The sequence below is a fragment of the Peromyscus maniculatus genome, chromosome 11, assembly GCF_049852395.1.
Source record: "Peromyscus maniculatus bairdii isolate BWxNUB_F1_BW_parent chromosome 11, HU_Pman_BW_mat_3.1, whole genome shotgun sequence".
Classification (NCBI taxonomy): Eukaryota; Metazoa; Chordata; class Mammalia; order Rodentia; family Cricetidae; genus Peromyscus; species Peromyscus maniculatus.
Window position 1 is genome coordinate 56,017,526 of NC_134862.1, and position 22,461 is coordinate 56,039,986.

Here is a 22,461-nt window from a genome sequence, read left to right on the forward strand (position 1 = left end):
CTCACTGGTGATGTGAGTAGCAGTCCAGTCATCCTTGTTCCACATCTAGCATCTTCCTATGAGTGAGTACATACCATATTTGTCTTTCTGAGTCTGGGTTACCTCACTCAGGATGATTTATTTTTCCAGATCCATCCATTTGCCTGCAAACCTCATGGTGTCATTGTTTTTCTCTGCTGAGTAGTATTCCATTGTGTATATGTGCCACAATTTATTTATCCATTCTTCAGTTGAAGGGCATCTAGGTTGTTTCCAGGTTTTGGCTATTACAAACAATGCTGATATGAACATAGCTGAGCAAGTGCTCTTGTGGTTTGATTGAGCATTCCTTGGGTATATGCCCAGGAGTGGTATAGCTGGATCTTGGGGGAGATTGATTCCCAATTTTCTAAGAAAGCGCCATATTGATTTCCAAAGTGGTTGTACAAGCTTGCATTCCCACCAGCAGTGGAGGAGAGTTCCCCTAGTTCCACATCCTCTCCAGCATAAAGTGTCTTCAGTGTTTTTGATCTTAGCCACTCTGACAGGCATAAGGTGGTATCTCAGAGTTGTTTTGATTTGCATTTCCCTGATGATTAGGGATGTTGAGCAATTCCTTAAGTGTCTTTCAGCCATTTGGGTTTCCTCTGTTGAGAATTCTCTGATTAATTCTAAAGCCCATTTCTCAATTGGACTGTTGGTCATTTTGATCTCTAATTTCTTGAGTTCCTTATATATTCTGGATATCAGTCCTCTATCACATGTGGGGTTGGTGAAGATCTTTTCCCATTCTGTAGGCTGTCACTTTGCCTTGTTGACCATATCCTTTGCTCTACGAAAGCTTCTCAGTTTCAAGAGGTCCCATTGATTGATTGTTTGTGTCAGTGTCTGCGCTACTGGTGTGATATTTAGGAAGTGATCTCCTATGCCAATGCATTCAAGACTACTTCCTACTTTCTCTTCTAGCAGGTTCAAAGTAGCTGGATTTATGTTGAGGTCTTTGATCCACTTGGACTTAAGTTTTGTGCACGGTGACTGATATGGATCTATTTGCAGCCTTCTACATGTTGATATCCAGTTATGCCAGCACCATTTGTTGAAGATGCTTTCTTTTTTCCATTGCACACTTTTGGCTTCTTTGTCAAAAATTATATGTCCATAGGTGTGTGGGTTAATGTCAGGGTCTTCAATTCAATTCCATTGGTCCACATGTCGGTTTTTATGCCAATACCAAGCTGTTTTTATTACTGTAGCTCTATAGTAGAGCTTGAAGTCAGGGATTGTGATGCCTCCAGAAGTTGTTTTATTGTACAGGTTTCTTTTAGCTATCCTGGGTTTTTTGTTTTTCCATATGAAGTTGAGTATTATTCTTTCCAGGTCTGTGAAGAATTGTGTTGGTATTTTGATGGGGATTGCATTGAATCTGTAAATTGCTTTTGGTAAGATTGCCATTTTTACTATGTTAACCCTGCCTATCCATGAGCATGGGAGATCTTTCCATTTTCTGACATCTTCTTCAATTTCTTTTTTCAGGGACTTAAAGTTCTTGTCATATAGGTCCTTCACTTGCTTGGTTAGTGTTACCCCAAGGTATTTTATGTCATTTTTGGCTATTGTAAAGGGTGATGTATCTCTAATTGCCTTCTCAGCTTCTTTGTCCATTGTGTATAGGAGGGCTACTGATTTTTTTGAGTTGATCTTGTATCCTGCTATGTTGCTGAAGGTGTTTATAAGCTTTATCAATTCCTGGGTGGAATCTTTAGGGTCACTCAAGTATACTATCATGTCATCTGCAAATAGGGAAAGCTTGACTTCTTCCTTTCCAATTTGAATCCCCTTAATCTCCTTATGTTGTCTTATTGCTCTGGCTAGAACTTCAAGTACTATATTGAATAAGTATGGGGAGAGTGGACAGCCTTGCCTCGTTCCTGATATTAGTGGAATTGCTTTGAGTTTCTCTCCATTTAATTTGATGTTGGCTGTTGGTTTGCTATATATTGCCTTTATTATGTTTAGGTATGTTCCCTGTATTCCTGATCGCTCCAAGGCTTTTATCATGAAGGGGTGTTGGATTTTGTCAAATGCCTTTTCTGCATCTAGTGAGATGATCATGTGGTTTTTTTCTTTGAGTTTGTTTATATGGTGTATTACATTGATGGACTTTCATATGTTGAACCACCCTTGCATCCCTGGCATGAAGCCTACTTGATCATCCACGGCTGGGCCCCTGGTGGAGCACTGGGAGTCTAATTAGTGAGAAAGAAGAGGGTTTATATGAGCGAGAATTGTTGAAGCCAAGGTTGAATAAAGCACAGGGACAAATAACCAAATGAATGGAAGCACAGGATCTATGAACCAAAGGCTGAGGGGCCCCCAACTGGATCAGGCCCCCTGAATGGGTGAGACAGTCATTTGGCTTGATCTGTTTGGGAGGCAGCTGTGCGTTGGTGCTGGGTCCTGGGCTTGTTGCATGAGTTGGCTGTTTGAATCCTGGGACTTATGCAGGGACACTTAGCTCGATCTGGGAGCGGGGGAATGGACCTGCCTGGACTGAGTCTACCAGGTCGATCCCGGTCCTCGGGGGAGACCTTGATCTGGAGGGGGTGGGAATGGGGGGTGGGCTGGGGGGAGGGGGAGGGGGGCGAGAAGGGGAGAACAGGGGAATCTGTGGCTATTAGGTTGAACTGAATGGTGTTGTAAAATAAAAAAAAAGGTGTGTACCACCACCACCACAACCACCACAGCCCAGCAATAAAAATTATTTCTAAATTGCAAAAAAAAATTAAAATATATGTATAAATTTAATATAAAAAAATTTCTAGACAGGAAAGGGAAAGAATTTTGTTTTTGTTTTTTTTAAATAGTGAGCAAAAATTGATCTTTAACCACAGGAGAAAAATAACTGAATGGACTGAATTTCTCCTTAGAGTCCACGGTGGTTGGAAGTAAGTATCACTATTGCTTGTGAGTGCAGAATGAATCAGACTTACCTGACTAAATAAAATATGTACATGGTTATAAATTGGGAAAGAATAAGTAGAAAAGAATTTTATAAATAAAGGAAAGAGAAATTGTAGAAGGAGGTCAAAAATGAAGGAAAATAAGAAAGGAAGAATTATGTAACATCACGAAGAAAAACTACTGGGAAAAGTACAATTCTAGGTAAATAGAATAACTTTTCGTTAATTCTACTGAATAGCCTAAGTTATACTTAGCTAATTAGATGATAGTCATTAATATTTTAGGACTCAAATGAATTCTGAAGAAAATTTTTAGATAATTTCCTATAAAAAAGGGAAGCAAAAATAAAATTAATGGAAATAATCTACTAGAACTGACAAAATGCCGACTCCAATAAGTTCTAATAGCTTATTCATATAATAGGTAGTATGTAGAGCCACTAGTAAAAAGAAAACAAAAGTATACAGGCAGAATTATTAAAGACACATCAAAATTGAGTTCTAAAATTTTTCAAGAGTAAGGAATGAAAGAGACGACTTAGGAACTCAGCAGGTAAAGAGCACTTGCTGCTTTTCCAGAGGATCAGAGTTCCATTCCCAGAACCCACCTAGGGCAGCTCACAACTACCTGTAATTTCAGATCCAGTGATGCCATCCACACCTATAGTTCATATACATACAGAGATTAAAAATAAAACTTTCTTCATAGCAACACATTCATACATAATCATTTGTAGCATGAATCTTCAAAGTTCTTATTAATAAAATCAAACCCGAGGCCAGTTATTGGGGTCAATGCTGGTAGATCAGAGAGACAGAACAAGCCACAGCTATCTCACCTTGCCAGTTCCTCAGCTGGTCCTGTTTCCTCAGACTGGAAGCTTCTGTGTCCTCATCCCAATGGCTCTCAGCTGAACTGCTGCTTCAAAGCTTGAATGCTTAACCAGCCAAATGCTGAACCAGCCAAATCTTCTAGTTTCTGGTCCTCACGCCTTATACATCTTTCTGCTTTCTATCACCACTCCCTGGAATTAAAGGCTGGCTTTCTGGGATTAAAGGCATGTGTCACCATGCTTGACTATTTCCAATGTGGCCATGAACTCACAGAGATCCAGAGGGATTTCTATCTCTGGAATGCTAGGATTAAAGGTGTGAGTGCCACCATTTTCTAGCCTTTGTATTTAGTGGCTGTCTGTTCTCTGACCCCAGATAAATTTATTAGAGTACACAATATTTTGGGGGACACAATACCACCACAATCATTGCACACAAGTAATTACATTTGTATGAATAGCATAACTACTGAAGTCTTATTTCTATTGAGCATCAAAAAAAAATTCAATTTTAGAGGTCTGGGTGGAAACAGAAGATGGGCAAAGATAATATCATTTGAAGAGTAGATAAAACAAAAGTGATGGTCAAAAAATAAGTAGAATTCAGAGAATAACGGAATCAGTAGTTTCTTATTATAATGACAAAGAAATAATACAATATGAGAAATATCTTCAATATTTTTGCAGAAAACAAATGGACTTTAAGATATATGAAGCACAATATTAAATAAATTTTTAAATTCACAATTCCTGAAAGTTATTTTAATATTTTCCCATTTATCACTTACAAAAAATAAATTATATTTTGGAAAAATTGTAAAGGTTTCTACACCTAAGAAACAGAATTATCCAGCTGAAATTTTAAAACATTCTGAACATGAATAGACAATACTCATGTATGTCCAATGTCCATTGTTCGTGTATTAGTTTAAACATATATCCCACTTCCTTAGACAAACACACAGTTGAATTATGATCAGTGACTATGTTCTCAAACAATAAACTAAGCATCATGGGGTCAACAGAATATCCATAAAAAGTTCAAGTTCTTATAAAACAAACAAAAACATCATGTTTCCAGGAAGCTGTGTGGTAAAGAGACATTCTCGAAATAATTCATAAATGGTTTTTAATTAATGTACATTGAATCACTTGATTGTTAAAAATTGTGGCTCTAGGAGTGTTAAGAGTGAAATTTAAAAATCAAAGTAATTACATGTAGAAAGTAAGATATGAATCAAATCATTAGTATGAGTTCCTTCCTCAAGAATTCTAAAAGTGCAGGGCACTGGTAGCAAACACCTTTGATTCCAGCACTCAAAAGCCAGAGGCAGGTGGCTCTGTGAGTTCAAGGCCAGCCTGGAATATAGGGCAATTTTCTGGACAGTCAAGGCTACACAGAGAAATCCAGACCAAAAAAAAAAGTTGAAATGTATAAATTTAGAAAGTCAAGGAATAAAAGGAAAGAAAATGGGGAAGACAAGTCATTACCATCTTAATTACAACAATAACATGTTTAGCCATAAAGTCGTCAGTGGTTTAATTGACCGATGAGGTAAAATCACTCATGATTCAATCGTTTCCCTGCATCTCTACTGCGGAACACTGATGCTGCACTGGACTAAGCTATCAGTACAAGGTAACATGAAGTAACAATACAGGACTGTCAGGATGTTCCAAATGATCCTTGAATTTGCCAATATCTTACCATTTACTATAATCTCAGAAACATTATCATTATAACCTTAAGTTCCATATCCCTCTTGCAGTCAGAAGTATTTCTTATTTTCTTTTCAAATCATTTTATCCAAAGATACTAGTGTGTTTCTTTTCCCCGAGGTGGTACATTACATTTAAATGGACACTGCTTTTGTTTTGTGTGTCATTTATGCATTGGCTCTGTTGAACTATTTTTGTTAGGATTAATCTTTTCAGATATTTCACCTACATGTATATATATATATATATATATATATATATATATATATATATATATATAAAATCAAATGTGAGCTCTCTAAATTTTCTAACCACCTGAAACTTATGTATAAATTTCAAAATGATATGTTTTAAATAGTCGGAAATTAGTGCATTCTAAGCATCAACTTTTTTATTTTTTAAAAAAACATTTGTTTATTTTACGTCTCAACTGCAGTTTATCCCCTCCTCCTCTACTCTACCCTCCCCATCCATTCCTCCTCCATTTCTGTTCAGAAAAGGGAAGCCCCTCCCATAGATATATCAACAAAACAGGGCATATCAAGTTGCAGTAAGTCTAGACACCTAGCCTTGTATTCAGGCTGGGCAAGGCAACCCAGTATAAGGAATAGGGTCCCAAAAGCCAGCAAAGGAGTCGGAGACAGCTCCTACTCACACTGTTAGTCCCACAAGAAGACCATGGTACATAACGGTCACATATATGCAGTGTGCCTGGGTTGTCAGTCTCTTGCAGGCTCCCTGGTTGTTGGTTCAGTCTCTGTGAACTCTTATAAAGCCAGGTTAGCTGATTCTGAGATTTTTCTTGTGTGCTCCTTGACTTCTCTGGCTCCAGCAATCCTTCCTCCCTCTTCCTTCAGCAGGATTCCCCTAGCTCAGCCTACTGTTGGGTTTTGAGTCTCTGTATCTGTTTCGAGCAGTTGCTGGATGAAGCCTTTCTGATGACAGATGGGTTAGGTATCAATCTGTAAGTATTGCAGAATAACATTAGGTATCATTACACTGCCTTTTTTTTAAACTCCAGTCATATTTGGTTCCATCCTTAGTTTCTGGGCCACCCAGCCTCTGGGTCCTGGCACTCCGGGCAGTATCAGGGGTAGGTGTGGAGGCCCGTAGAGACTCCATAGTGAGGCCTTACACCATCTTGACTCAGGGTCAGAGAGTCAGAGTTTGCTTTGTCCCACAAGGCTGCATAATAGTTAGTTTTGGCTGAAGGCATGGTTACCAGGTGTCTTATACTTCAAGGCCTAATTATAAGATGGCTTGCCATAAGGCGTGGTTACCAGGTGTTTTGAAAATTCAGGAAGGGTCTACACTTGTTTGTGCTTTGTACCTTTACCTTGAAAGGGGGAGGTCTTTTGCCTCTCCCCTTGCTGGTGCATAAAAAGCTCATTAGTAATAAACTTGAGGTGACTGTGGTATTGACCCAGAGCCCTCCCAAAGTTGTCCTGTGTCTCTGTCTTTTTCTTACATTTTTATTTTTCATATCTATTATTTCTTAATCCTGACTTCTCCCTTCAAGGACTGTTCAGTGGGTCAGGCTGGTCCCTGACAAGTAGGCTCTCAGGCCGGATCAGGAATCTTAGCCAGAGTCTCCTTCTAGATTCCTGGGAATTTCCCTTGCACCAGCATCTATTTTTCACTAGAAAGTGTTCCAGTTCAGAGAACAAGTGATATTTCCTTACAAAATCATGCTGCTGTGAATTATGATGGGCATTTTCTTTATCCTCATTGACCATGCTACTGTGAATATCATATTTGGCTGTGAATTCATATGTAGGTCTCTATCTGTCCCTGGACTCCCCATGTTTTAGGTCACCTTCAGCTCAGTGTCTGTTTGATGAAAATCATTTTCCCACTACCTTACAATTTCATCCTTGAGTTCACTCAGCACTGTTGTCTGTTCCCATCTAAGAATCCATGTTGATTCTTACTATCTGCTTGTCATTCTTCTGGGTTTTTATTCTCTGGATTCTTGGCCCAATACTTGAATGACAGCTGATCACCATATAACCATAATCTATGATAATCCTTTTAATCTATTCCTAGAATTTCTGTTCCAACCAACTGTGAATCCATTTTAAATGTCCTTTTTCTCTTTTCATAATGTGATATTTATATTTTCTTGGGGGCTATTTAGTCAGAGCAATAAAAAAGCAGTTTGTATTGAATAATTACTTTTGATTCAGATCATCTTAGAATTTTCATAGTATTTTGCATTTGATAGTATTATACACCTATTTTTTTTGCCTGCCTGATTTTCTTTTTATCTTCCCATATTTCTCCCCCAAATCTTTCCTATGTTTTCCATATACCTACCCACACAGTGTATGAGGTTAGATACTATTTCTGAAATCCAGCTTTCACACAATGATGTAAATATACAAAAGAGTTAAGAGTATTTGTGCTATTGTCCTATATCTGAAATTCAAATTCATGATTGGTGGTGTACATCTTTGAATAACTATTTGTAGCAAAATTATATTGTTTACAAAAAAAGGAAAACACCCCTCAATTGTGGGATAGTTTAACCTTATAGGATCCTTACTTCACACACAGATACAATTGTGTCTTCGGTTAACATATAAGTTACCTGTCAGATTTCCACTTGTCACTTAAATGACATTTTTCGTCTTGCCACCAAATTTTAAACTGCTTGTGGGTTTCTGTGTAAAAAGTATTCTTAAACTTTTATCAGAAAACTAATCAAATATATTCATTTCTTTTTACTAATATAGAACGTGAATTTATGTAAATTTTTCCTTCTTGTCATAAGTCTGACAGATACATGTGACATTAAAGGCCCTCTTCCGACTGAAAGAGTGTGGTTGTCTCCCACAGAATACATTAACTTAAAGTCTCCGATTGCCTACGACTGCATGCCACTGCACTACCAAGTGAAGGGAAAGTGAATCTACATTCATAGGGAGAGAGAAAGAGAGTCATAGAGAGAAGAAGTAGAGATGGCAGGGGGAGACAGAGGGAGAGCCAGAGCCATAAATAGAGAGAAACTGAGACAGACACAGAGAAAATGATAGACAGAGAGGGAAAGAAGGGAAGAAAAAAGAGACAGAGTTATAGAGAGAAAAGGAGAGGGAGACAGAGAGGGAAAAAAGAGAGCAGAGAGAGAGAGAGAGAGGAAAAGGAGGAGACAGTGAGACTGTCAGTTGAAATAGGTTGAAACCTTGTAATTAATGCTTTTCAAATTTAAGCAGTTATTCAACACTTTTCCCCCAGCCCCTGGAACACCCAGTGATGGTAACTGAGAAACACGTAGTTCCACTGCCCTTTGCATCTTATAAGTTTTAGTTACTCTAAGTGCTAAGACATCAGAATCTCGCTTCTCCTCCCTCAAGTATATTTTATTTTCGCTCTGAAAAAAAAACCAATCATTTGTTGATTCAGAATCTATATTATGAGTGGAAGAACCTTCTCTCTGCATATGGATTTTAAGAACAAAATGGACATAAATAGAAGAACTCATCGGTGAGCATAAAAACATTTTTTTTTTTTTTTTTTTTTTTTTGGTTTTTCAAGACAGGGTTTCTCTGTGTAGCTTTGCGCCTTTTCCTGGAACTCACTTGGTAGTCCAGGCTGGCCTCGAACTCCCAGAGATCCGCCTGGCTCTGCCTCCCGAGTGCCGGGATTAAAGGCGTGCGCCACCACTGCCCGGCGGAACTTATTTTTTAATGGAGGAAGAAGACATGAATCAATTAATCACTGAGTATATAATATGCATATAACCTAATAAGCATAATATATTCACAGAAGGAAAAACACATGCCAGTGTGAGCATGCACAGGAATATAACAGATTAGTTGCAGCCAGGGAGTGTCAGTTAGAAAGCACAGAACCTACACCAGGCCACTGGGATTTTGAAATTTGTGTAATGTAGATGATATTTACTATATTTAGTGTGATATTTAAATATGGAGCATGGGAAGAAGTATGTGTTAATGTATAATTTACATTTTGCAATCCAAAGATAACAGTAATACTAAAAGATAGGTGACATAAGAATTTTTTTGAATGGATGCTAATGTGCAAAGTATAAAAATCCAACAACTCAAGGGTAATTCAAAATGAAAGGCTGCAATTTAGAGAATTGATAATTTCTACAATTAATGCATTACATTTTACTGCATATTTATCTTGTCATAATGTGCTATATCCAATTTCCCTATGTCACAAAGATATGAAATACACAAATTTAAGGCCAAGTTGAAATAAATTATTCAGATCTTAAAATGTATCAATTACTGTAATTAAATTTTATTTGTCTCAATTTTGTAGGAACAGAATAGACTATATACTTATTATTATTATTAATATGATTTTACTATTAAAATATGTGCTTAATACATCTTGAGTTGAATAACCATATATTCAATGCTACATTGGAAAATGTGAATAAAATTTAATTAATTTAATAGTTTCTAAAACGGACAATTATCATCAATTTCTCTACAATGTAGTGAATCACTGAAATTTAGATGTGAAACTTTGCAATTTTATTTCCTTATTTTTTGACAAATAGATTATGTTTCTGTCAAGTACAAAGGAAACTCCATTTCCCCATTTTTTTTTCCTTTCATACATTACATCCTGATCACGGTTTTCCATCCCTCAGTCCTCCCTGTTCTCTCCTCCAACTTCCACTCTCCCCAAGATCCACTTCTCCTAAGCTTCCCTTTAAAAAAAAAGGAAGAAAAAGAAAAAAGAAAGAAAGAAAGAAAGAAAGAAAGAAAGAAAGAAAGAAAGAAAGAAAGAAAGAAAGAAAGAAAAAAACAGACTTTCCAGAGATATCAACAGAACAGAAAAGAACATGTTACAATAAGACTAGACACACATGTCATATCAAGGCTGGATGAAGCAATCCCAAAGCAGGAAAAGTGTCCAAAGCTTAGGCAAAAGAGTCAAAGACAGGCCCAAACTGCACTATTGGGAGTCATACAAGAACACCAAGCTACACAACCATGAGGTATATGCAGAGGACCGAGCTCATACTCATAGAAGATCCATATTTGTCTCCTCAGTCTCTGTGAGCCACTATATAACCAGATTAGTTGATTCTGTAGGCAACGTTATCACGTGTCCTTGACTATTCTGCCTCCTACAAGGCTCCCTCTCCCTCTCCAGAGGGATTTCTTTAACTCTACCTAATGTTTGGCTGTGAGTGTCTGTGTTGGTTCCCATCAGTTGCTGGATGACACCCCTCTGATGACAATTGAGCAAGGCACTGATCTATGAGTACCGCAGAATATCATTAGGAATCATGTTATTGTTCCCCATCTCCATTTGTTTGCTTGTTTCTCTTTTTTTTTGTTTGTTTGGTTGGTTTGTTTTTATTTTTGTTTTTGTTTTTGTTTTTGTTTTTCGAGACAGGGTTTCTCTGTGTAGCTTTGTGCCTTTCCTGGAACTCACTCTGTAGACCACCCATTGGTATTTGGATCCATCCTGGGTCTCTGGGCTTTCCCCAAATTCTTGTCAAATGCCAGTTATTTTGGGAATGCTTTCTCTTTCTCTCTTTCACCCTCTAGTGGTCCTCTCTCTATCTTCATCTCTAGCTCTCTGCTCATTCTGTCTCTCTGTCTCTCTCTGTCTCTCTCTCTCTCTGTCTCTCTTTCTCTCTCTCTCTCTGTCTCTCCTCTCTCTCTCTCCCTCTCTCTCTCTATCTCTCCCCCTCATCTTTCTCCCTTTTACTCCTGCTTTCTCTTATGGCCAGTTTCAGTCTTCAGCCCATGTTCAGTCTACTGCTTTCTCACTCTGCTCTGGACCTTTTCAGATGCCCCTGGGTTTTCTTTCTCGTATCTATAATAGAGATTTTCTTTAGCCATACAATGGAGCAGTCATACTGTCAGTTTATATAATTTCAGATTTTAATTGTGTGTGATAATTGTATATTTTACTTTGTTACAGAGGAAATTGACAGGTAAATACATACTACACTTTCAGAGTAGTATCACATATCTCCAACTGTGTCCTTCTGTTAATCTTTGTTCTTCTAGATCACTTCACTTCTATAGCCATATATTTATATATGGTTTTATAAATGTATATAAAAACCTAGAAACCACAAGGGCAAATAGGCATATGGTTTTAGTTACTAGAGACTAGCTAATTTTCTTAAGATTTCCAAATATATATTTTTTTCTGGAAAATAACATAACCACATTATTTATGGCTGCAATAACTCACACACATGCACATATGCCAATTTTTATTCATTTGCTAACATGGATGCTCTTGTGTTGAACACATACATTTGTTTTGCTATTTACCTAATGTGAGTAATGCTGACATATCTCATATGGAGTCATTTGGGTAAATAGCCAAAAAAAAAAAAAAAAAAACTATACAGCTAGCCCCATCTAGACCTATTTTCAGTTTCTTGAGAAACTTCATAGAGGTTTTCATAGCAACTGCTTAGATTTATAAACACCAACACTGTAAAGCTTTCATATTGTCCTAGCTTTGTTAGTGAATGCATTTCTAAATGGTGATCTGGAATATATTTAATGTATTTTTGATGGCTAATTAGATTAGATATTTTATTATCTTTATATTAATCTTCTGTCAGATATGTGGCTGGAAAAGATTTACTCCCATACTCTAGATGCTCTTATATCAATTCTTGCCTTTTCAGTGCAGAAACTTTTTTAAATTTCACAAGGAGAGTCCGAAGAGAGGCTCAGTGTAAAAGAGCACATTGTTCTCTCCCAGAGAACTCAAGTTTGGTTACTGAACCCACCTGGGTTACTTACAACTGACTGTCATCCCAGCGTCTGGGAATCTGATGCTCTCTTCTACTCTCTGAGGGAATCCATGCACATGTGACAAATACACACATAAAGAAAAATAAGTCTTTTAAAGAAAACCCACTCAGTTTTCACAGACACGTTGCAATGATGTAATTACATCAAATATGAGTAGTTTAAATACCAAAATCACATTTCTATTAAGATCTGTGAAGAAAATCATATTATGAATATAAATACGTGTGGAAACAATGGATGAGAATAGATATATATTTCAAATACCAATTAAAGCAAGGCTGGTGGTTAAAAATACAGGATAAGTTAAATTCAGACTAACTTAACTTACAGGAAGTTTCCTAATATGATAACAAAAAAATAATATATAGCATGATAATAGTCTTCAGTGTGTTTACAGGAAACAGATGGATTTCAAGATAAGATGAAATAAACACAGTTAAATAGAATGAAAATATTGTGTTTTAAGTTTATAATTCAAAATGGATAATTCAATACTCTCCCTTTTATTATTTGCTAAAACAATTAAGCCATAGGGTTGGGGATTTAGCTCAGTGGTGGAGTGCTTGCCTAGCAAGCACAAGGCCCTGGGTTCCGTCCTCAGCTCCAGGAAAAAAAAAAAAAACACCAAAAAAAAGGTCATGATTTATGCATACACATATATTAATACACATATATTAAATGCCAGGGGGTGATGGCGCACGCCTTTAATCCCAGCACTTGGGAGGCAGAGGCAAGCGGATCCCTGTGAGTTCAAGGCCAGCCTGGGCTACCAAGTGAGTTCCAGGAAAGGCGCAAAGCTACACAGAGAAACCCTGTCTCAAAAAAACCAAAACAAACAAACAAACAAGCAAACAAAAAAACAATTAAGCCATATTCTGGCTATAATATAGAAGAATTCAACACAAACCAATACAATCTAATTTGTATTGGTATAATAGCCCCCAAAATAACACCCAAATCCCACATAACAAGCACACACATAAAGTAAATTGAAAATAAATAATTTTCAACTTTTTTTTCATTTTATTTTGTCTGTCTGGGTGTTTATCATGCTAGTACATTTGCTAACCCTGTGTATTCAATATCCAAATAGGCCAGTGAAAGGTGACAGATCATGTGAAATTAGAGTTTAAGATGGTTATTATGAGCTGCATTGGTCAAACTTGGGTCCTTTGGAAGAAAAGCCGGTGCTTCTAACTGCTGACTCATCTTTCAAGCCCAACAAATAAATCATTTATAAAACAATCATGAGGCCCCATTGTTGATTTTTGACATTTTATCTTGAGAAACTGGAGTCTTGTTCAAAAAGCCCTTTCTTTTTTTTTTTTTTTCTTTTCTTTTTTTTTCGAGACAGGATTTCTCTGTGTAGCTTTTCACCTTTCTTGGAACTCACTTGGTAGCCCAGGCTGGCCTCGAACTTACAGAGATCTGCCTGGCTCAGCCTCCCAAGTGCTTGGGATTAAAGGCATGTGCCACCACCTCCCGGCTCAAAAAGCCCTTTCTTATTCCTGCAGTTTAAATTGTTTTATCTACTATTTGTTTTAAGAGTTCCAGAGTTACAGATGTTAAGTTCTTCCAATGGTTTATTTGGAGTTGATTTATATAAAGAACCCATTTCATTCTTCTGCAGAAGGGTATGTAGCTTTCCCTGGAATCATTTGATGAGGATGTTGTCTCTTTCCAATTATATCTTTTACACCTTGTCAAAAATTGGAAGACAGTCGTCTTATGAGCCTTTGTCTGGATCCTGTATTCCACTGACAGATCTTCATCTTGGATTTAGTTTCAGCACCACATTATGTTTTTGCTTCCTATACTGTCACTATGGCTTCGCAGTATAATGTAAATTCAGGTACAGAGATTCTTCAGCAGTGTCTTCTGCTCGGGACTGCTTTGGTGTCTTTTGTGCTTCCTTGAGAATTTTCAATTTCCATAATTATTTCTGGGAAGAATAGTGTTAGAATTTAGATGGGATTTCCATGGAATCTCTTGATTTTTTTTAATAAGTTAGACATTTTCAAAATACTAATTCTAGCAATTAATGCACATGAGAAATCTTTCCATCATCTACTGCCTTTTATTTCTGTAATTACTTTTAACTTTTTCATTGTAAAGATATTTTACTTCTTTGATAAGAGGTTTATTTTATGGTACTTAACATAATTATTATTTTTTCAAAGGAATAAAGGCTTATTTCGGTCTCATGGTTCCCCAGATTCCCGAGGTCTCAGCCCATGCTTTAGGGTCTTGTGTCAGGACAACATGGTCGTCAAAGGTATCATCACTATAGTTTGCCCTACTATCGGTTCTGCTATCTCTCAAAGTCTTCTCTATAATTCATCCAGAGATGTTAAAACAAATATCACATTAATGATATCCCCTACCCCACTGTATGGTTAATGAATTATGCAAAAACTTAGGTATTGCTTAATTTAGCTCCCAATTGCCCCCAAAATGCTCATGCTAAAAATTTGGTCCTCAGCTGTGTCACTTTTGGGAAGAGAGGCCTGGTAGACTTAAATGAGGTCATTGAATGTATAGTCTCAAAGAAGTCATTGCAGTCCTGTTGGATAATGTAAAAAGCCTTTCAGAGTATAAAATTTTGTTGCATTAAAAGCATCATATCCTGAGAACTTTTAGTTTTTCAAAAATAATTCTTTCTTTATACAATTTTCTTTGAAAAATTGACCTCTTTTTCATTGTCTCTATATTGAGATTACCCTTAGGAGCATCTTTTATTCTGTCTTTTAACCTTATGTTACTTGAAAAGATTTAGGACATTATTATTTGCTACATGCTTAGATACTTAATTGACTAATAACCTTGACATCATCTATAGTTAGTTCTAGCTTGAGATAAGTTTGGAGATAAAATATTTTCAATTAAATTCTCTAAGCAAGTATTATATAAATGCTTCTAGAAGTTATTGAAACAATATTAATTTTCTATTTGAAAAAATATGTTCTCTGGTCTAGTATAGTTTTCTTTCTAGCAATATAACTTTTATCTATGCTGGGACCAATCAGAGAAATACTTGAATAGTACTTGGGTGTTTTAAATTTTTTTTTCTTTTTTTTAACAACAATAACTACACATGTCATTATTGATCAATAATCTATTACTTCAGTGTGTATAGACTATCAATACAGAAGTGTTTAGTGGTAAAATATATTTCCTGTCACACTCTAATAATTTTATGGCTTTACCCTGAAACTACACACAGCTGATATTGTTATATACTTTCCATCAATGAGGCTGAGGACATCTTAATATGTTTAGAGTTTTGAAGTTTGATTTAAATTGGTGATGATGGGATATTAAACTTCATTTTTCTGAATCTGAAAGTCATTCATATTCCAAATCTTAATATTCACTATATAAATTTTAAATTATTTTTGAAATAAAAATTTCCATTTATCACCATCATGTTAAAAGAAATATATCATTTGTTTATTGAATTTTTATAAAGAATCAGATTAGATATATCATTTTATTTCAGTGCATTTATGTCAAATGTCTGGGAGTATCTATTTTGATCAATAACCATGAAATCTATTCAGTCACATGATTTTGACAAAGGAATAGATTTGATAAGTTTATTTGTTATTTAAAATAGATGTTATACTATAATTTTGAAATTAAAAATAACTATTAATTCTTCGGGAATTTTATATCATGCACCCCAACCCCACTCATCTCCCAGTCCTTCTGCATCTGCTCCTCACTCTTGAAGTGTGCCCCCAAAGGAAAACTAACAAAGCAATAACAACAATGGATAAAAATTAGAAAAAAGAAGAAACAATATTAACAAAATAAAAAACAAGAATATCAATTTCAATTAAAAAACCAACCAAAAAACAAACATGCAAACAAATAAAACAAACGAGAAAAACAAAGCAGCAATAAACAAAAAACCATTTTGCTCCTCTTTTTTTGCCTCTCCATTGCCTCTTCATTCATCTTGGTGGCATTGGGAGCTGCTGTGTGTCGTGCAGTATACCTCTTTTGTCCAAACAGCTTTTCTTGCAAAAGTTCATGCTGTAATGTGCTGCTGGTCATGTTCAAGGCCTCTGATCCTGGCACATTATTAATGTTAGACTCCAAGGGAAACACCCCAGACATCCTGCTGTTGCCCCAAGTCATGAAGACCATGTGGCCATGGCTCTGCAGGACAAGTCCCTTCATGCACTCTGGCATATTAGATAGGGTTAGATGTTGGGGTGTTCCATATCAAAGCCCTGGATGTATACCTATGTGGCTGCTGAGTTGGTCAGTACTGGCCAACTCTCCCACTTCCTTGGTGAGGGGTGGGGACATCTTTCCTAAGTAGTGGGTGCCAACTCTTGTATTAGGGGAGGGTCCAGCGTTTCCATGCTGGGGTCATCTGTGTCCATTATCTCAGGGCTGGAAGAGGACTGGTTCAGCTCTGGGATGCTCTTGTACTTTATCTCATGGTTCAACACAATTCACATGGGGCCCTATAGTAATATGGGCATTAGGCATCAACACACACCTCAGCTTTGGCAGGACCACATATCCAGTCATAGCTATCAAATTTTAAAATTTAAGATGAAAAAAATTCCAAGTACATATGGGTGTGTGCACTCTTGCATGTACTTTATATGAAACCTGCATAACACATGATTGAAAATGAATAATCAACATCAGTGTTGCCATTGATGTACTGAAGTACTGAAATGCATATGCATTGCTACCCTTCTGACATAGATTACATGTCACTAATATAACATTGATCATGATTATTAAATTTGGTGGTATTTTCCTCAAAATTTGAATGAGTTCCTGTCTAATCATAGAAAAATATCTCAAAAATACTATAAAACTAGATTGTTTTCAGTCATTACATAGCCCTATAAATTTAGCAAATTTTAAAACCCAGAATGAGCACAATTAAACATAAACAATACAATCTTTTAAAAGTTCCAAACAACTACAAATTATCATTTTTGAATCAATGCTATAATCAAATGCTTACTGCTGCAATCAATGCTGATTGTTTTACAGTGATCAACAACTGTTCCTTGTAATCACGTGACTTGCCTTCACTAGTCTACTACTCTGCATTTGGCAGGTTATTCAAAATGAAGTAATTGTTGTTTGCTAATGCATTGCCAGAGAAAATGAATATTTTTAGAGAATAATGCCTGGCATAGGTAACATTTTATAAAAATCACGTAAGAGTTTGTGATTCTCTTCTAGAATGAAATTTCCATAGATTCTTTCTGTTAAATTCCTAACTGTCTGTTCAAAAGAACCTCCAAAATCTTAAGTACGTGTCTTCTGCTTGGAGTCAAGAGAGTGAAAGGCAATACATCTTCTTCTCTGCCATCTATTCAGAGATTAATTCCATTAAATGTCTGGCTTCATAGTATTCTAAAGTATACATGGAGAATGTTTTTTTTGTTATTTTATTATTTTTTGTTATTTTATTTTTATCTGTTAATGGATATTTAAGTTATTTCCATTTCTTAGTTATTATGACTAGAGCAGCAATGAATATGACTGAGCAAGCATCTATAGAATGGGATGTTGAATCACTTAAGCACAAGCCAAAGAGTAGCATAGAGGGGTATAATTATTTTGGGCTTTTTTGAGAAACGAGAGCACTGAGTTTTAAGTGGCTATACAGGTTTGCAATCACATTACCAGTGATGTATTTATGAAGGGTCTATTTTCCTCATGTCCCCTTCAGCATTTGTTGTAGTTTGTTTTGTTGACCTTTGACATTTTGATTAGGCCATAATGAAATCTTCAGGTGTTTTGATTTGTGTTTCCTTCATTGCCAGAGAAAATGAATATTTTTAGAGATATATTTTAACCATTTTCTTCTTCTTTTGAGAACTCTGTTCAGGTTCATGGACTATTATTTTGAATGTGTATTTTTATTTTATTTTACTTTATTTTATTTTGACTCTTTGTTCATAATTCTGATCATCCCAGCCACTAGAGATAATTACATTTTTACCAGTCAGATGGAAAAATATCATTTGTAAAATCAGAAAATGGCATGGGGACATGGTAAAAGCAAGCCAATTATATGCAAAACAGTTACACATAATAAAATTATGGAAAATATCAATCATTAGAGATATTTCTTAAGATTAGTATGTTTTAAAGCTGCAATTACAAGGTTATTGCTACTAACAGTTGGCAGGTCACTTTATAATACTCATTAAATTTATGCTTACATTACTACTTCAATAATATGTTTCATTTTAAACTATATTTGTAAATTTAATGAGTATTGATAAAAATAAACCATAACCAGCACATGTAGTGATATGAAAACTGATGCAATTAATAACTTTGAGTAATTAGGGGAAAAACATCATTTAGAGCAAATTAGTAGTTAAAGATAAATATGGTTTTAGCAACTGCATTATTTTTAATTGATTTTAAAATTTTTTAAATTAAAATTTTTCTTTGAAAATTTTAGACAGATTTTTCCTATGATATTGTGCTCAAAATTTTCAATATATATACTATGACTAATTCTCTACCTTTGAGGAATGAAAAAGAAACTATTGTGTTATTAATTGCATTGAGCACATTTATCACTTGACATCGACTTAAGTATGAATAAGAGAGGATAATGGCAATGTGGAAATTATATGACTATAATTTCAATGCATTTTGATGATGTAGTTCTTGTTTTCCCAATTTTTTTGTAAGATAAGTATGAATAAAAGCATAATTGACATTGTAGGTAAATAAATGTATGTGGATACAAATTATAGATTCTTGCAAGTCAGAATTTTTAGCAAAGAACCATGTAATACTAATAAATGAAAGATATTACATAGAACCAAAAGTGACATTTTAAGTTGATGATCTGTTTGAACTGGTGATTCATTTTTGTAATCTATAGAAATAGTTTATAGTTATAAAGTTATAATAGTTATAAAGGGGCCAAGATATGTTAAATTCTAATGGTTGTAATTTTTTTCATTTAAAGACTTCCAATGGCTATAATGGGAATTTATTAATGTTCTGTGTAGGCTCCAAGTAGTAATGAAGGACGTAGTGAACTATCAGAAAGTTCTTGTTTATTCCAATAATGCAACATTTGGATAGAATTCTAAGATGTCATTAGGTAAAATATTCTCATTATGGTAATCATACCCAATACCAAGTTTTCACACATTTTCAATTGAGCACCACCTTGCTTTGTTTTGAGGAAATTTAGTACAGTATTAAATTGCCAATGAGATGCATCTTTTCTTCATGAAAGGGAAATTTAAACTTCACTCCTATGATTCCAATTCATGTACAGATATTGATTTCTAATTTGTTTCCTGAAGTTTTCCTAGTGTCAAAATGTGTCTGTCATGATGTGGAAAATATTTCTAGAGAGCAATTCAACAGGCAAAAAAATAAATCTGTAATCTCAATGATTTCACACATGCATGCTTATTTTTAATACATAGATATTGATTGTTCCTAGTCTGAAAAGATAGGTTTGAGGACATGTAGAGTGATAATCTATGTCCATTCAAGTAACAGAACAGTGAACCAGATTGATGTAACATGTTCAAATATCATTGATCAAAGACACCTGCATTTTCTTTAGGGAACAGCAGATGATGCCAACTGATCCCATGCCCGGGAAAGGGACAATGTGTGTTTACACTTATCTCTAAGTAGGCCTTAGTCTCCAGAGACAATTTCCTTTCCTAGAGTGTTCTTTATCATCTCTTCCCAGGATTGTTTCAGTAGCTTTGTCTGAATTGTCATTACAGCATTACAGACTGTACAAGAGGTTACATATCATTACCGTTAAAATAACATTTCTAAGTAGAAACAAGAGACCAATTGGATATTATCAATTTCTGTTTTTCTTCATAAGCTAAAAATGTGGGATGTACAATTATGTCATATTTTATCTGACTCTTCAAGAGAAAATATGAAGAGGGAGAGAGCAAGAGAATCTTAATTAATGCTCTTGCAATTAAGAAAATATTTTTTGTAAATTACTTAAATACTTAGTTGATCTGTATTTAGTGGTATCTACACTATGCTTTTTGTATTTTTTTCTGATATGTGACATTAAGAAAAATAATAATGATCAAAGGTAAAAAGGTGTTTTATCCAAAGGTAAATGAAAAAAGGTGAATTGAGACTGTTAGCTTATTGGAATTGGTAAACAGATAATCAAAACCATGGAGAGTTGAAGCATACTTCATAAGGGTGTCCATGGACATATGCTTTTCATTTCAGTGTGTAAGGCAAATGAATCTAAGAGGAGTCAAAACACAACAAACGAGTTAGGTGAGAAAAATTCATATCAAGCAACAGTCATGAAATGAGCTAAGTTAAAAGAACTACTATGTGCTTGTATTATATAGAGAAAGAGATATTTTACAGCATTTTTTAACTTCATCTCTCTCATACAGATTTGTATCATTATAATTCTCAAGTCCATGAGCTAGAGATCTACTTTACTTGAATTAAATATACTATTTAGGATGATAATAAAAAACGAAAACATCTTACAAGGTTGTGGGCTACCATATGATGTTTTTATTCAAGAATACATATAAATAACATACCTAAATCAGGATAGATATTTTAAGCTCCTGAAATATTGATCATCCCATTACGAAGAAAACTGAAAAATTCTTTCCTTAGCTTCTTGCATTAACTAGTGGCATTGCATTAAGTGAATGATATCTCTATCAGTAGTGCCAATTGCTCAACCTTTCCTGTGACTTCCCTTCTGTTTTCCATGTCTTTTGCCAGAATTCCTTTCTCAATGTATAAGCCAGCAAAATTTTTAGATTCCTCTCATGAATCATTTCACATGATTATTTTCTTCTTCTGCCTGGTGTGTTTTATCTAATTTTTATTGTTTCCAATCCCAATTGTCACAAATTACAGAATTTCATTTATTATAGCTGAATATAAGATACCACGTTTTTAATTGGTAAGACACTGATCTTTAAATACATCCTTTAATGAGTAAGCATAATTCCAAATTATTGTTTAACAAATAACTTCACAGACCTATATTAGATAAACTTGTTGACATATTGATGATAATACAATATATATTTCATGTAAAATTATCTCATTTTAAAATATTTGAATGCATATTCCTATGCATTACACTATACTATGAATGTAATATGAAAACATTTCAGGCAGATTTTTATGAAAGAGGATTTTTTAATACAATAATATTGACATTAACTCAAGCTTAGATGGGTAAAAAAAGAGGTGCACGTGTGTGTGTGTGTGTGTGTGTGTAGTGTGTGTGTGTGTGTATGAAGGATTATAATATATTCAATTGTTAAAGGCTGTGTGTTTAATGCAGAACAACACATTGAATGATTTTAAAGAGAATATGCTAAATTATATAGAAAGCAGTTTTCTTCACAGTGTGGTTCTCTGAACAGCAGCATTAACATTTCTGTTTATTATTCAGCAATAAAGAAGAACAGAATTATGCCATTTGCATAAGATGAATCATGTTAAAGGAACTATATGCGAAATTAAGCCTTAAAGGAAAACAGGCATGGAAGTAGAAGGGGTTTATTAAGAAGAGAAAGACAAATAGGACAGACTGGAGTCAAAAGAGGGTAAATGAGGATGAATCTGATTAAATTGTGCACAAACATGCAAAATGAAACTGTGCATAAAATTAATACACAATACTAAATTTTTATTTTAAAATGTATAACGTCATTTCCACCTAACATCCAATGAACCAGTAACATGGGAGTAGAATTTTCAAGTGTCTCTAGTAACTGCTGACTTTAAGAGCTCTTGAGGTGATAAGATATTTAAAGCTTTTTAAATGATCTAATAGGGAAGCTAGTAAGAGTTACTCAAGGAAGGAAGGAGTAAGCTAAGTTATTTTGGGGATAACGTTTTCTCTAGATTCCTTAGTGAGTCTTACCTTACAATTAGTTTTCCAAAATCAAGTGTTTTTAAACTCCCAAAACATGTCAAGTTTCAAAATATATGCAGTTGGGAATGTGAAGTTCTGACTTCTTATTCCTAGAAATACCCAACTGTCCCTCACTAATCTTTATAAAACCTTGCCCTACTTCCCTTCATTGAAAAGCCCTTTCTCCTTTGAGTATTGCCTTACACACTGCCTTTCCAGAGTTGCCCTCCCTGGCAATTAATTAAAAAATAGGACAATCCCACAGTATCATTGGCTGCTATTGAAGG

At 35.1% G+C, this 22,461-nt stretch overlaps 1 protein-coding gene across 4 annotated transcripts in view; it reads left to right on the plus strand.

Moving 5' to 3' along the window:
- Positions 1 to 22,461, plus strand: part of Brinp3 (BMP/retinoic acid inducible neural specific 3) — a 382,003-nt gene that overhangs the window by 172,473 nt on the left and 187,069 nt on the right. The gene's annotated exons all lie outside the window — the stretch shown is intronic.